Source organism: Prionailurus bengalensis, chromosome C1, assembly GCF_016509475.1.
Source record: "Prionailurus bengalensis isolate Pbe53 chromosome C1, Fcat_Pben_1.1_paternal_pri, whole genome shotgun sequence".
In the NCBI taxonomy this organism is placed as follows: domain Eukaryota; kingdom Metazoa; phylum Chordata; class Mammalia; order Carnivora; family Felidae; genus Prionailurus; species Prionailurus bengalensis.
The window spans coordinates 62,757,144-62,773,461 of NC_057345.1; positions in this window are offsets into that span (position 1 = coordinate 62,757,144).

Consider the following 16,318-nt stretch of genomic DNA (forward strand, 5'->3'; position numbering starts at 1 on the left):
TTTTATGTTTACCATCAGGGGAGTAGAGCCAGTTAATATTTAGGGAGTTATCTGTTTTCATCTTGAGTTGGCAAATATAGGGATGTGGAATTTTTATACTAGTTATAAACGTTTGGCATAATACTTGGTACATTGTGGTCTCACAAAGGCCAGTGTTAAAACTGCTACCATGTCTCAGTGGAGAAAACTGCCTACATACTGGTTTATCCTGGTGGGGAATAAAAGGAATAATTGGCTCCATGGGGTGCCTAGGTAGCTCAGTCAGTTGAGGGTCTGACTTCAGCTCAGGTCATGATCTCGCGGTTCGTGAGTTTGAGCCTCACGCCGAACTCTGTGCTGACAGCTCAGACTGGAGCCTGCTTTGGATTCTGTGTTTTCCTCTCTCTCTGCGCCTTCCCTGCCCATTCTCTCTCTCTCTCTCTCTCTCTCTCTCTCTCTCTCTCTCTCTCTCAATAATAAACATTAAAAAAATTAAAAAAGTAAAAAAAGTAAAAGAAAAAAAAAGGAATAATTGTTTCCAGACACAGTTATAGTTATTGTGGGTACTTTAAGGTTTGGAGCACTTACAAGGCTGTCGTAGAAATGGGTATCCCCTGGATTTTATATGTTGAACCATGTGTAACTGTGGAATACTCATTCTCAGTGTACACACCTTGGACTATAGTTGCAGAAGTGTTCCTTTAGTCGCAGACCAATTTACTCTAGATAAAGGCAGAAACAGTTCATATTCCATTATTTGTAAAGTTACTGCTGTTTGCTTTTGTTATATTTGCTATACTCATTTTATTTGTACATAAATGTTTTAGGCAACCTAAGAACAAATGTACAATAAAGATGCAGTAAAAATAAATTGCTTAATTCCATTACTTTATGTATTTCAAGAACAGCAGCAAAACAAAAATCCCATGTATTTACTTTTTTAGGATTTTTTTTTTTTTGCTTTTGTGATTTCTTTTTGTGGGGGGGGGAGGCAGGAATACTTGCCTAACATGCATGTGCTGTAAAAACAGTTAACAGGGAAATAACTGAGATGATGGCTAGGTTTGTTTAATGTCCTATGAAATTTTCATGAACAATCTAAGTTGTTAAGAACAAGTGTGTTAAGTTCATGTAAGTGGAATAAAAGTTTTATGAGTGGACTTTTCAACTACTTTCTCTATACCATTTCATGCCAATTAGTCTTTGGTTCTGAAACTTCTCTAAAGGAAATTGTTGGAAATTTTTGGAAATTCTTTCCTTATTTCCTCTTGGCAGCAAATGGGCTTTTACCAGGTTTAATACAAAGTTTATCATAACAACCACAGCAAGGTATAAACTCCTCAGGACAAAGAGAAGAGGAAAGGAAACAAAGTTTTGAAAGATGGAAAAAAGATGGAACAAATAGCGACTGACTCAGTATGGCAGAGAAAGGTGAAGCCCAACTACATGGAAAGAGAGATGCCAAGGAAAAGTAAGCACGTTTGTTCTGCTAAACTCTAGAAAGATTCAGGAATTAGAGGTACCAGGTGACTTTGAAGACTATAGGGCAAGGTAGCGTGAGCACAAGAGGATGGATTTTTGAGTCTGTAATGGGAGTATTCAGAGTTTAGTTGTCCGCCCCTAGCCTATATCCCCAGTCCACCAAGACAAAATAGGACATTACTTTAGGTGGAGATTGACTCAGAAAGGCTCTGGTTTGGGGGACACTATGAGAAAGACATGCAACCCAGGATACAGAAAATCTTCAACAAAAGAAAGTATCCCCAGGGTAGAGATGAAGACAGATCCCAAGAAAACTATGGTATAGTAGACTTAGAAAGCAGTCAGTTAGTTATATTGGATCAGCAAGATGGAAAATCTAGGAGGGATGTTTCCAAGGGAAAAAAGTGGAACTCATCTATTACCAATGAGATCTGACAGTAAGAAGAGAAGCTTTAGTGCTTAGAAAGAAAGCTTGGGCTGAATGAGCAACATGTACATGGAAAACTAGACAAAAATAAACAACATGATAGTTAACTTTGGGAAAAACAGTGAGCGTTTTTAGTGGTTTTTTTTTTTTTTTAAGAGAGAGAGAGCACGAGTGGGAAGAGGGGCAGTGAGAGAGGTGAGAAAGAATCCTAAGTAGGCTCCACACTGTCGGCATGGAGCCCAATATGGGGCTCGATCTCACAACTATGAGATCCTGACCTGAGCCGAAACCAAGGGTCAGAGGCTTAACTGACTGAACCTCCCAGGTGCCCCAGTGCAACTTTATTTTTAAACAGGCATTCAAAAACTTAATACTCTCAGATGAAAGTTATTTTGTTTAAAGTAGTCACTTTGAGATTTAGTCCCTGTTCAACACTGCTGCCATTTTTAGTACTATACAACCTATAATACATTCTTTGGTATAGCTGCAGTAATAATGAATTTTCTTCCTATGAAAATGAAATTTATTTTGCAAATCAGTAGTTATTAGTCACCAAATCTAGTACCAGGGCAAGTGAGTCAGCAGAGTAATATTTCTACTGTTTTGTAGCTTAAATAGTTTTTAATAAAATTCCTGAAAAGGAGCTCCTCAGAGTTTTTTAAATGTAGTAACTTTAAACCTACTACTGTTTTGATATTGTTGTAGTCCTTACTTATTTTTATATATCATTTTAGGAATGTTTGTTTGGTTTTAGTCTCAAATCCCACCCTCTCCCTACATTTTTCAGTACTTTGTAAAATGAAGACACATGATGGGCACTCAACCAATGTCTATAATGTTGAAACTTCTCTGCCTTTCTTTCTGTAGGAGGCAACCAGCAATCAGAAAGAAACATAATAAAAACCACCTGGGTAACTCCAACCAACTCAGAACCTCTAGATTGAAATTAGTGGTTCCATTTCCATCAAAAAATTCTTTTTTGTTTGTTTCTTTTCTTCCATTTTTAGAAGCAAAGACATCCATTCAAATACCTGGTAAAAATTTCTAGACAGGTCTGGGTTTCCAGTTCCAGAAAACTAAGATAGAGTTGCTGGAATATTATGCCCAGATTCTCTTGGCTTTACCTCCTGTACAAATAAATCCATCCACTGATGTGCTTGGCAAGGTAACAAAAACAGCCGCAGGGGAGGCAAAACCCATCCTGGCACAGGCTCTGCGTTGATTCCCTTTGTCAAGGACTCTCCTCTTTCTAGCATGTGGACCCTCCTAGGTTGACAGGAAGAGGCCAGGCAGCAATGGGTGGAGGGAGAGGAGAGTCAAGCACACTGACCCTTGATTGAGCTCTGCTCCCAGCTGTCCCCAACTTCTGAAATATGGTAACCTTTTCCACACTTGCCCTGGAGATTCCCATAGGAACAGTAGAGTTCCTGAGCCACAGTCCTACAAATGGGAAGAGATGTTACAGGTTCAAATAACCCAGAGATGGGAGGAAAAGAGGAAGGGAAGAGAGAAGAAAAAGAGGTCAAGGAAAAAAAGAATCGACTGGGAGTGATAAAAGAGACTACAAGGACAGATATGAGAAGATCAGATAACTAGAAATTAGGTTTTTTGGGTTTTTTTTTCCATTGGGAAAATAGAGAAAGGGAAAGGAAATAGCAATAAAAAATGTCTGAAAATTCAGGTGAATTCTGCCAGTCACAGGAGGATTCTTCCAACTGTCTTTTATCCTCAGCTACTCTCAAGGTAATGTGCCATACCTGTGCCTAGGTTAGGGCTTAAGAGCATAGACTTTGGAGCCAGATTTCTCTAGATCTACCACTGTCTAGGTATATGACAATTATTTCACTTCTATGTTTATAAGTTTGCTCATCTGAAAAATGGAGATGATTACAGTGCCTACCATATGGGATTACTGTGAAAATTAAATATGTTAATGCATATAATAAAAGAGTGTTGCATAGTATATGACATATAGTGTACACTCAAATTTTACTTGTTATATTTTGATGGTACCAATGAATAGCTTCTGACAATTAAGTCACTTGGTGGAGGTAACCCAATTCACCACACATATTCATTTATTTATAAGTTTTCATTACAAGTATTCATTAAAAGGATTGCTCATACTTTTCTGATCTTGAAATACCTATGTTTACCTCCTTATCTCAACCTATCAAAACGTAGCATTCTTCAAGCACCTGTCAGTTTCACAACACTTATGCCAACCTCCCCCATGACAACCATTCTTGATGTCACCTGTGAACTCTTAACAACATTTAACATTTGTAAGTTTGGCACTTAGCGGCTCATATACCAGCATAATCTACATAGTGTCTTCTAAAGCTAGATGGATGGATAGTAATAGTTACAGATTAGCTTCTCATAGCCTTCCTTGTATTAGGAAGGGAAAAAGAGGATGGTCAAAGAATATGCGTAGAGACATCACAGAAAAGTATTTCTTATGTCTTTGTCCACTACAAATTATGCAGGTCTCCAGTGCTGAAAGACCCTCCCTTTTATGAGAATCTCTTGAAGGACGAAGTCTCCTTGAATGGTAGTGGGAAGGAATAAGTGATATGGTATGAGTTGCAAAGGGAGGCAGAAATATCCAGAATAACTCAACTATATCCTCAGTCCATAATTATAACTGTTAAAAGATGTCACCAAATGGGCTTTGAAGTCAGAAAAGGGATTCTTCCTTGGCCTTCTATTTATTTACTGTGCAATTCTGGAATATTTATGAAGCTATATGAGGTTCACTTTCCTCATCTGGAAAATTAGGGAAACAATGTCTTCATTATAAGATAGCTGTAATATTTAAAGAACTTACTATGATGCCAGAGGCACCTGGGTGGCTCAGTTGGTTAAGTGTCCAACTCTTGATTCTGGTTCAGGTCATGATCTCATGGTTGGTAAGATGGAGCCTTGCACTGGGCTCTGTGCTGACAGCGCGCAGTCTGCTTGGAATTCTTTCTCTCCTTCTCTCTCTGCCCCTCCCCCACTCACACATGTCTCTCTCTCTCTCTCTCTCTCTCTCTCTCAAAACAAATAAAAATAAACTTAAAAAATAAAAGAGCTTACTACAGTGCCTGGTCAAGTATGCATTCTACAAATGTCATTTCCTTTTCTCTTCCCAAGAATCAGTGGAGGCAGAAAACACCAAAGCATTCTTGAACCAAGTAATTCCAACTAGTCTACTGCCAGTCAGTTTTTCACAGTGTGTCTTTGTAAATTTGAAGCGCCCCAAGAGTCACATTAGTCATAGCTGTGACTAAATTAGATACTCTTCTGAAAGATCATGGTCTCAGGAGCATATTATCTCAGCAGGCAGAATTAAAAACCACATCCACAGTAAGTTGGAGGAATAAAAGAAATAGGTCACAAATAGTTTTGTTTTGTTTTGTTTTGTTTTAATCCACTGTCATAGTTTGTTTGCTTACATGCTTTTTAATTGTTTTCCAGGCCTTCACATGACTTTGGTCAATTTTCACCTGTTCCTATAATGGAAGGGAAATAAAGAATTCAAAGTTGTAAAGTATTTTTTTAATGGGAAATTCTTTCTGAACTGAGATTTATTTCTCATATCATATACTGGAAGATACTTGTGAACTAGAGGAACAGAAGAAACCCTTTAAATACAGTGTTAATGCTTCCTGTACTATTCACTATAACTCTGTCAGAAAGGCAATCCTTTATTGCCCCCAAATGAAGGTGGTATGTATATGGTCTTTTCTATCTGTAGATGGACAAAATTAATACTTATGGTCAAACTCAGAGAAAACTGTCATTAATAAAACTAGTAAGATTCAAAATATGTGAAAGTCACTGCATGGCTTGCATGGCCTAGAATCAGACTGACAAGCATGACCCCTATAGCCAGAGTAGACAGCGTGAGCAGAATAAAACACAGTGAAGTGACTGAGACTGTGACCAGGCAGAGGTCCCTTACAGGGGACTTGTGATCTATGTTATGGGGTATGTATCTAAAAAACATACAACCTTGCCAGCAGAAGGGAGTGAAAAGGGCCCTGCAAACATAATTCATAAAGGTATAGATACAGAGAAAAATGAAAGAAGCATAGTAAATGCAGGCCAGAAACAAGAACAGCCACCATAAATGCTGCAGGAACAGAGAAGATTCACAGAAGTGTTGCCCCTATAGGAAGAGAACCTTTATTCATTCATTCATTCATTCATTCATTCATTCATACAACAAATATGTATTGAGCACCAACCATGTGTTAGATAAATAAGGTTACAAAAATGAAAAAAAAACAATCCTTGCCTATAAGGAATACAGTGAGGAAAGAAACACATCTAGTTAGCATTAGGAGGAAGGAACTCTGGGAATGCCCGGGAGTATGTTATATTTTTCCAGAAACTAGATGTCTAAGGACTTTTCTTAGCAGACAAAAAAGTGGTGGGTTCTAGCAAGAAGGAACAATATGTTCAAAGTTTCAAAAATTTAAAAAAGTAATCAATTTTAGGGGAACCTAAATTGGCACATAATGGCTAGAATATGATATGCAATGGAAGCTATAGTAGATAATAAAGCTAGACTGAAACATAAAGGTTACAATCTGAAGAGCTTTGAATGTCAAGCAAAGAAGTTTAGGTTTTAGTTTTTATAGCTATTGAGGAACAATTAAAATTTTCAAGCAGAGGAGTAACAACATCAGATTTTCAGGGTAGAAATGTCATTCTGGTAGAAGTGGAGATAAAGAAGGACAAGGACAGCAGGGAGGTTACAACAATAGTATAGGGATGTTAAGTATAGGGATGTCAAGAGCTGAACCCAATAAAAAGTAGAGGGATGAAAATGAAAAGAAGGAAAGTTTTAAGCAGCAGAATTGGTAGTGTGTTTGCGCAAAGGAGAGTGAAGGATCTAAACAAAGTCCATATTTCAGGCATGGGCAACTGGTGGTACCTGGGGCTGTTCACCAAAGTAGGACATACTGGAGAAAGAGCAGGTTTCAGGAAAGACAATGAATTAGTTTAATTTTCAGTACACTATATTTACATGCTTTTGTGACAACTAAGTGGAAAGAACACATAATTAGGTCTATGCAGAAAGAAATCTACATGACATAGAGGGGTAGGAATTGAAATCAGCCAGATAATGAAGATACTAAGAATTGAAAAGAGGATGGACCTACCTGTACTAAAGTCAGAGTTCTTATTAAAAATGAAACAAAACAAAAAGAATGAACAAAAACAAAATTCACTAAGTATGCTCTGACTAGATAACACTGATGGAGGACTTAATAAAAGATATTAGGTGAAGTATTCTCAAGGCTAAGGAATAAAGCCTGCCAGTTTCTCCATCAAACCCCACCAACACCAGGAACTTGACTTCACTGAAATCACTGAAATCAGCCAGTGATATTCATGTCTGATAAATCCTACAAATACAGGAAAATTATCACCACTCCTGCTCCTACCACCTTCACCAGAAAAACCGTAAGCTTCATTTACAGCATCTCACTCAAAAGCCTAAGTCAAAGGTAACTTAAGTGCAAGGGAAATTTGGAATTTAAGTTATGATATATCCCTTAGGGAAGAGGAAAAAAGGGGGGCTCAAACTAGACCAAAGTGAACAACAGAACAAATGGATCAGAGAGGAAAAAAAAGGGATTGTACTTTTGAGACAGAAAGAGATTTTTAACTCTATGGAGGGGGTTAGTGAACATAATAATAAAAACAATCTATTCAATCTATTCAATATGACTTGATCTAATCAAATCTATTTTATCAATTATTATATACCACACACTCTATATACACTATTTCTAAGCTTCATAAAAATGCTTTATGGCAGATGCTACTATCTCCATGTTATAAATGACAAAAGAAGAATCACCGAAGTGAAACAACCATTATCACAGAGCTAGTAAATGGCTAAGCCAAGACTTGAGTGTAAGTCAGTCTGATTTATTACCCCCTCTATGCTCTTCTGTCAGAATGCTATCTACATAGAATACCTGTAGTTAGGTAAACATTTATATATGAGTAGTGTCATAAATTTATTTACACTTTAACTGTAAATTTTAGGGTTTTTTTTTCCTAAACAATTACTTTGATTCTATAAACCACAGTCAGCGACATCTGTCTTGGATACTACCGTAAAAAAGTGTCTAAGCCCAAGTGAATGCCAATGAACAAGAAATCAAGAAATGTTTCCATTCAGAGATGGCCACAGGGTAGACAATGTCACACAAGTGACTCTAGACATGGAGGTACATGGAGATTTGGCCTAGGAAGGCTACAGAACTACATCCTCCTATGAATGGGAACATTGAACCAGGCCATCATCCCACTCTTTTGTACTCCTATAACAAAGAAGATTTTTCCTGACCAAGGAAGGCCCTTCTGATAATACACAATAAAATGGTCCTGCCATTTTTAAAACTTCCAACAAGTTTATCATCAGAATATATTTTTACCTTCTGAACCTGCATTAGTTTTTTTCTGCCAAAGAGTTAAAAGATATGCTTCTGTGTTCTGGCTGAAATATAATTTTGAGAAGGTTTATGAAAGGTCATGAGAGTAAATCCACATGTGGGAGAATATGAAGGCAGCAAGATAATTCCCTGGTCTGATTCTGCCACATTTAAATTTTTCTAATCATCCTTGAAGATTTCAATAATGTGGACTTATTTCTGTATAATGTGTGTGTGGTAAAAATGATTCAGTTCACATGAACAACCTTTTCTTTATTATCAAAATAAAAGCATACTTGATGTGCCTCTATGTTTATTGCAACATTATTTACAATAGCCAAATTATGGAAACAGCCCAAGTTTCCATCAACTGAAGAATGGATAAGGAGGATGTGGTATATACATACAATGGAATATTATTCAGTCATAAAAAAGAATGAAATCTAGCCATTTGCATAGATCTAAAGAGTATAATGCTATGTGAAATAAGCCAGTCAGAGAAAGACAACTGATTTCACTCATATGTGGAATTTAAGAAACAAAGCAAAGGAACAAAGGGGAAAAAAAGAGACAAACAAAAAAAACAGCCTCTTACCTATAGGGAAAAACAGATGGTTACCAGAGGAGAGGTGGGAGGGGGGATGGGTAAAATAGGGGAAGGGGATTAAGAGTACACTTATCTTGATGAACACTGAGTAATGTATGGGACTATTGAATCATTATATTGTACAACCAAAACTAATATAACACTATATGTTAGCTACACTGGAATTAAATTTTTTTTAGAAAATAAAAAGGCATACTGGAGTGATATATTTAAAAGTTAAATTGGATCATGTGACACCCTGCTTAAATCCCTTTCATTGCTTGTGTAAGAGAATCCAAACTCTTTGCCACAATGAAAAAGGCCCTACATGCTCTGACTCCTGCCAAACTCTCTAACCTCTTCTGGCATCACACCATGCTTTAGCTCTACAGGTCTCCTTTTGATTTCTCAAAAGCACCAAGCCCTTCCCCACTCTAGGCTTTTACATTTATTTTCTCTCTACTTAGAGTGCTCTTAGCCACCTCTCTGCATGACTGCCTTTTTCTCAGCCTTTGGGATTCATCTCAGATGCTGCCTGCTCAAAAGGCCCTTCCTTTATCACCCTATCCCTAATGTTCTACTCCCTGTCTTCAACATCGCCTAAACTCTCCGCTACTTAGACATTTCAACAATAATACCTGGACATTTCTCCTGAAGTACTTATCTCAATAGATTTATTTGTGTATTTATCTGTTTATCACCTCTCTCACCCAACAGAATACAGATCCATGACAACAGGGATATCACATATTTGCACTGTTGCATCCTCAGTACACCTGGCAAGTAGCAGTCACTCAATAAATGTTCACTAATGGAATAAATGAAGCAATGAAAGAAAAGAATCAGTGTGGTTTGTGCTATGCACCCTTCCTTAAAGTTGTATAGCTTTTTATTCTATGCCACAGCTTATTATCCTAGTCACAGCTAATAAATGTTCTTATACTTCCTGGTTGGTTTTTAAGCCCTGTTTCTTCTATCAGTAAGAACATCAGGGGCGCCTGGGTGGCGCAGTCGGTTAAGCGTCCGACTTCAGCCAGGTCATGATCTCGCGGTCCATGAGTTCGAGCCCCGCGTCGGGCTCTGGGCTGATGGCTCAGAGCCTGGAGCCTGTTTCCGATTCTGTGTCTCCCTCTCTCTCTGCCCCTCCCCTGTTCATGCTCTGTCTCTCTCTGTCCCAAAAAATAAATAAACGTTGAAAAAAAAAATTAAAAAAAAAAAACATCTATCCTGGTTTGACTCTTTTCCTCAAGGCTTGCAACTCAAAAGCTACTGAATCCCTATTCCACCCTCAGCTGTTTGGAGAACTTGGGAATTTATTCTATGGTCTACCCTTTGTGCCAGCTAGAATTTAATGCACTCTGTGATGTGATCTGTTACTTCAACGTGGCCATTGTTAGTCACTGGCAAGGCAGTAAGACTTCCCCAAATTCATTTCATATGTAGCCTTGGTGCCAAAAAAAATGTCTCAGGAGTGCTGAGGAATTATTTCAGAGGCTCCTTAAAGCCACAGATTTGGGAGTACCTTGCTTATTTATTCTGAATAAATTAGTTCCTTGGGATATGAAATCATCTAACAATGAAAATACAGATTTATTCATACAGGTAAGGATTTTTCTTTTCAATAGCTGGGCAAGAAATTCCTTTTCATAAGTCCTACTCCCTTAAAAATTAACCACTGTGCCCACAATACCAACTATGAAAATTCCCATCAGGTAATTATAGCTTTAAAAAAATCTCAAATGTTATGAGGGAGAAGCTAAACTAAAGAGTGCAGAGCAGAGAATACAGAGCAGAGCATTCTTGTGCATGTGCTTAATGGCACTTAGAGGCATGGCTTTTCATGTAGTATAAAGCTTATTTTCAAAATAATTTCCTTAATTGTACTTCTACTTGAAGGGACAAATTATATTTGATAAATGATCTTCTTGTGCAAAACATCCCAGGATAGGTATTCAATATCATATAGCACTCACTCTCATGGTATCCACTCTTTACAAAATAGACTAAAACAGTATTTGAAAGAAACACCTCCTCATCATGGCTGAGAGTGATTTTAAAATGGCTATCAGACAACCAAAATCTGTTCTTTCTAAAGAAACTCAGTGTTTGCTATGTAAGATAAACATTCAAAGTTGCTAATCATAAGATACATATTCTTCAGGTACATAAAATCCTCACTTTTTACTTAAGTATGTTTGTAATGGATAACAAGTGTTGTATACTTTACGATTAAAATATACAATAATGATTTCCAGCACTGTCACATCAAAACATCTCTGTCCTTAGTCTAGCTACTGTGAAAACGCAACATATATCTAGCCTAAAAACTAAAAATCACTTAAGGCCTTTTGTTCCTCAACCCCCACATGTCCCCAATCATTTACTGACCCCTTAATATTCCAAATGCAGTTGCAATTCACAGCAGTGTGTGTGCATGTGTGTGCGCGCGCGTGTGTGTGTGTGTGTGTGTGTGTGTGTGTGTGGTGTCTGGCTGGATAATGATGAGCTAAGCTTAATTACATCATTAGGCAGGAGGCCGCAGATCTCCTGCTGCCTTAAGGGACTGATTGGAATTTAAAAATATTATTTTCACTTAGTGGAATTTAAATTAAATAAATAAATTCCATTAAAAGAGAACCATGGTACATTTGCTGTTGATTTTTGTCCGTTTACAATTGTGCTAGAGGCTGAGGTACCCAAAGCGGTATACAGTTATCGTCTTACAAACTCCTAATTACACCCTTTAAAATATAACTGACAAGACTTTTTCTGTTGTGCCAGAATAAACTTATTTTTTAAAGTATCTTCCTTTTATTTCACTTCTAATATATTTCCCTAACATTATTCTGTACCTCCCAAATTACTGTTTAATGTAAGTCATTACTGTATGATGAATGTGTTATGTTTTTTTACATTTTTACATATTTATTTCATGGTGCCATTTATGGCCCTATCCCGCCAACCACTGCAATCTGAAGAACACAGAGAGCTAACATGTTTTGTTCTGAGTTATTTCTAGGTAAGTCATGAGAAAGGTGAAAAGATAGGAGAACTTAGAAATCTGACTTTTGGTCCTTGAAAAGCTGAAAGCATTAGATAAGTTCCCTTAGTACTCCAATTCAGAGTCAGACTACTTCTCCTTCATGTAAGCAAGGTTATAAAATTGTCTCTATCCTTTCTAATTAAAGACCTGAGAAACATGAATTTTAGGTTACTTAGAGAGTCAGGGTCGGGTTTGAGGCACCACAGGCCACCCAAGGAAAATCCAGCTGCATCACATTTGAAGCTGTCCTATCATAGTCTGGAAAAAATGTTCCAATCTTAAAAATATGTCTAGACCACTTTATTTCACCCCTATGTGACTCCCAGGTGAAGTGGGAGGGGGGGTGGGGATGGATGGGTAAGATAAGGGTAGCAAATGAGCATTCTACATGAAAAGTCTTTTCCAAAAGGAACCCATCAGTCTCTAAGAAAGCTGACTTATATTTTTTAAAAAAAACTCTGACATTACAGATCATGTGTGTAATCCCTTCATCAGTCTGTGGTAGGGAGTTTCATACCCTGCCTACAAATGAAGCATATGGCAAAGGTCCTCCTCTAACTCGGATTCAGGAACGGCTCCAGGCACACTGGGGGCAGAATGTCTTTACAATGGCCTCACTTCCCCATAGGCATGCCCCTCCTTTTCAAAGCCTGTGCCCCCATGATCCCCAGATCTTCAGATTCTCATGTGCAGCAATTTGCCTGGGTCTGTTCTCCCCAGCAAAACTACCCCCAATTTAGGATACATCGATTCTCTATGATGTCTTATGAAAATTTAACTGCATTCACTTAAGATCCTACTTAGATAAACTTAACATTTCTGTTTAGGGACAAAAATGGGTCTTGGCTAAAAATGCCTTAGAATCTTGGACTTTTGGGGAATGGGACCTCAAATGTTATTTTACAGATGAGGAAAGCCAAATTCCCAGATAAGGTGTCTAATTTCCCCAAGGTCACACAGTTACTTAATAATTTAGCTGGGGCTAACATCTCTGTTTCTCAATTCCTAATCCGTTGTTTTTAATCCATGGCATCAAGCTGCTTAATTTTTCAGCCTTCTAGGGAAATCTTATCATCTATACAAAGGTTTTCTAATTCCTTGACCAAATGAATATGAGATGGGAGATTTAGGCTCTGATACACACCCTTAAGAGGTAATGTAACCAATCCTCTGAGAAATTGTCTCTCTAAAACAAATCTTTACACCACACAACTTATTTAAATGAATTGCTTTGCATTCCTTTTCATTTGTGGCTGGCAATGCCATCCCTTAATCACAGGAGAGGAGGGAGGGACTGCAGGAGTTTCTTCTAGAAATACTGGTAAAAGTCACTCCCTGAGAAGCAGGGAAGAAACACTGACTCTGGTGTTTGGTTAAGTGGGTCACTTAATGGCCGAGGTAGGGACTACCTACATATCCCCTTATGCCATCCCATTAACACACAAGAGTGTGCATGAGTGCAGGAGGGTGTCATTAGGGTAAATGAACAGGGTTTAGGGATTAGTGCTGTTAACGCTGCTGCCTGCTGATAGGAAGACAAGGCAATCTCAACCTGTTAAACAACCTACCACCTGGGAAATTGAACTGCCCACAGTCAGCAGAGACCGGCATGGTATTGAGAATGAGTTTCCAAAAAAAAAAAAAAAAAACTGAACCACAGGAATATCATTAAAAAAAAAAAAAAGGATGCAGAGATATTTTTCAAGGAAGAAAGAAAAGATGGGAAAACCAACAGAATTAACATATTAAGCTATTTTATAAGACTTAAGAGTACTGTGATATGATTTGATCCTAAAGAAAGTATTTGATACAGATATGAAGTATTTCAGCTTTTCTAATATTTCTATTATATAATTTGAGAAGGTCACCTTGTTTGGGGGTTTCAAGTAGTTTTTAATTGGTAGTTTATTCCAAAATATCTCTGTACTACCATTCTTACGAATATATTCATAAAATATGTATGTGGCTTCCCAACAAGATGGTGTAACACCAGAATGTGAAGTCCTTTCCCCAAAATCAACCCTGGGGAAACATGGGTCAGAATAACTATTATAAAAACAATGAGGAAACTCCTAGGGAGAAAGCTGTAGAAACTGGTGTATAGGGTTGCAGCACCCTGGGGCAAAGGCTACTGTGTCACAGCATTAAAGACTGGTTTAGGGAGGGTTTTAAAACTCTGTTCTTATCTCTGGATGGTCACCATCTGCCCCTTCACCAAAGAATCCACAACAGCAGTTCAGGTCATTACCATGGGGTAATATCAGGGCAAGATAAAAGTCCTGCTAGAGTGAAACTACAGTCCCACCAACCAGTCACATGACATGAATCCCTCCTCTACTTCTTCCCTGTCTAAACTCCCTAAGGGGATTGCTCTTCCCCAGGAATATAAAGCAGATGCATGGTGGAGTGCCAGTTAACCAAAATGTTCTGTAAAAATAAGTCCTAATAGTGATTACTATAAATTTAAGTGGGTTTAATACTACTTAAAAGGCAAAAGATTCTCATACTAATTTTTAAATTAAAAAAAAACATTTAATAACATGTTGTTCATAAGAAGTACCATTTAAATAAAATGATACAAAAAGGATGGCAAAAGGTAATCTGTCAATTGTTCAAAATTCCAAAGAAAGCTGGAATTGCACTTTAACATCCAACAAGATGAAAATTTATGGGAAAAAAATCATAACAAAGAGGATAATTATACGTTGATATAGGGAATAATAGACCAAGAAGATTTAGGTATCATGAACTTAAATGTACCTAATAATACAGGTACATTGCACTGAGGGGAAAAATAGGTAAATCAAAAAGTATAGCTGGAGACTTTTACACACACCTCCTGAAACTGATAGATATAAATAAATAAATAAATAAATAAATAAATAAATAAATAAATAAGATTATCTTCTAGCTTCTTAATTGGATTGCAATAAAACTAGAAGTTTAATAAAATTTTCAATCTCATATGTCTTAAATTTACAAAATAGCTAAATAGCCTATGGAAATCATAAAAGAAATAACAAAGTATTTAGAAATGAACAATGAAATTAGTACTATATGTCAAAATTTGTGGGGCACATCTGAAGCAGTATTTATGGAGAAATTTGTAATTTTGAATACACTTATTAAAGCACAAGAAAGATTGAAGAAAAATAGAGCTAAGCAAGAAGATGAAAGAAAGAAAATATCATCCAAAAGGAAACAAATAATTTTCTTAAAAGTAAGAGTAGAATTCAAGTAAATAAAATTTTAAAAGAAAATAGAGTGGATCATAACACTAAAACATTATTTTAAAAGATCAATAATGATCTTCCTCGACCAGGACTAACTGAAAAAAAAAAAGAAAGATGAGATATAAATCATATACAATATAAAAAGAGAAATAACTATAAAATCAACACAGATTTATAATAATAATGAAATAGTATTATGAAATGTGAAAATTTCAATAAAATGGATGTTTCTGAAGAAATATAAAATGCAAAAGTATATACAACCAGAAATAGAAAATGTGAATAGACAAATTGGCATTAAAGAAATTTAAGTGGTGAGCAAAGACTTTCCACAAAAGTCTCCCGCCCATGTTTACAGTTGAGTTCTACCAAACTTTCAAAAATCATAAAATAGAAAGGGAAGTAAGACTGACCAGTTCATTTTATGAGGCTAGTGTAATCTTTATTCAAAAACTAGGTAAGGATTAACCAGGAAAATAAAATTATATATCATTTCACTTTTAAATCTTTTAAGTACAGATGGAAAAATTCAAAACAAAACATTATCTCATGAATCCAACATTGTATTATTTAAGTGCCACATTATCAGGTAGAGTTTATTTCAAGAATGCAGCAATGTTTAACAGAAAAAAAATCTATCAATGATATATATATATATATATATATATATATATATATAAACCAAATTAATAGACTAAAGAATACAATCATGTATTTTTAAAGAAAGAAAGAAAAATGAAGGTTCAACATGTTATAAAAGGAAATAGCAGAAACTTCCCTAACTAGGTAGTTATGTATACAAACCCTTCAACTTTCAATATGTTCCCTTGAAGCTTAGAAAAAAGACCAAAATACCTATTGTTTATGGTATTGTTTAATCTCCTACAGTAAAGTATTCAAAGCAAAGAAAAAACTCTCATTATTTGAAGACTTTCTATACAAGAAAAACAAATAAAAAGCAACATATAAATGATACTATTAAGAGAGTTCAGGAGGTGGCCAGATTCAAATTCAATCTACACAAAATCAATACTATTTCTCTGTATCAGCAATAAGCATCCAGAAAATATAATAAAATGAAGACACCATTCATGAGAGTAATAAAGACTATACAATTTCTATGCATTA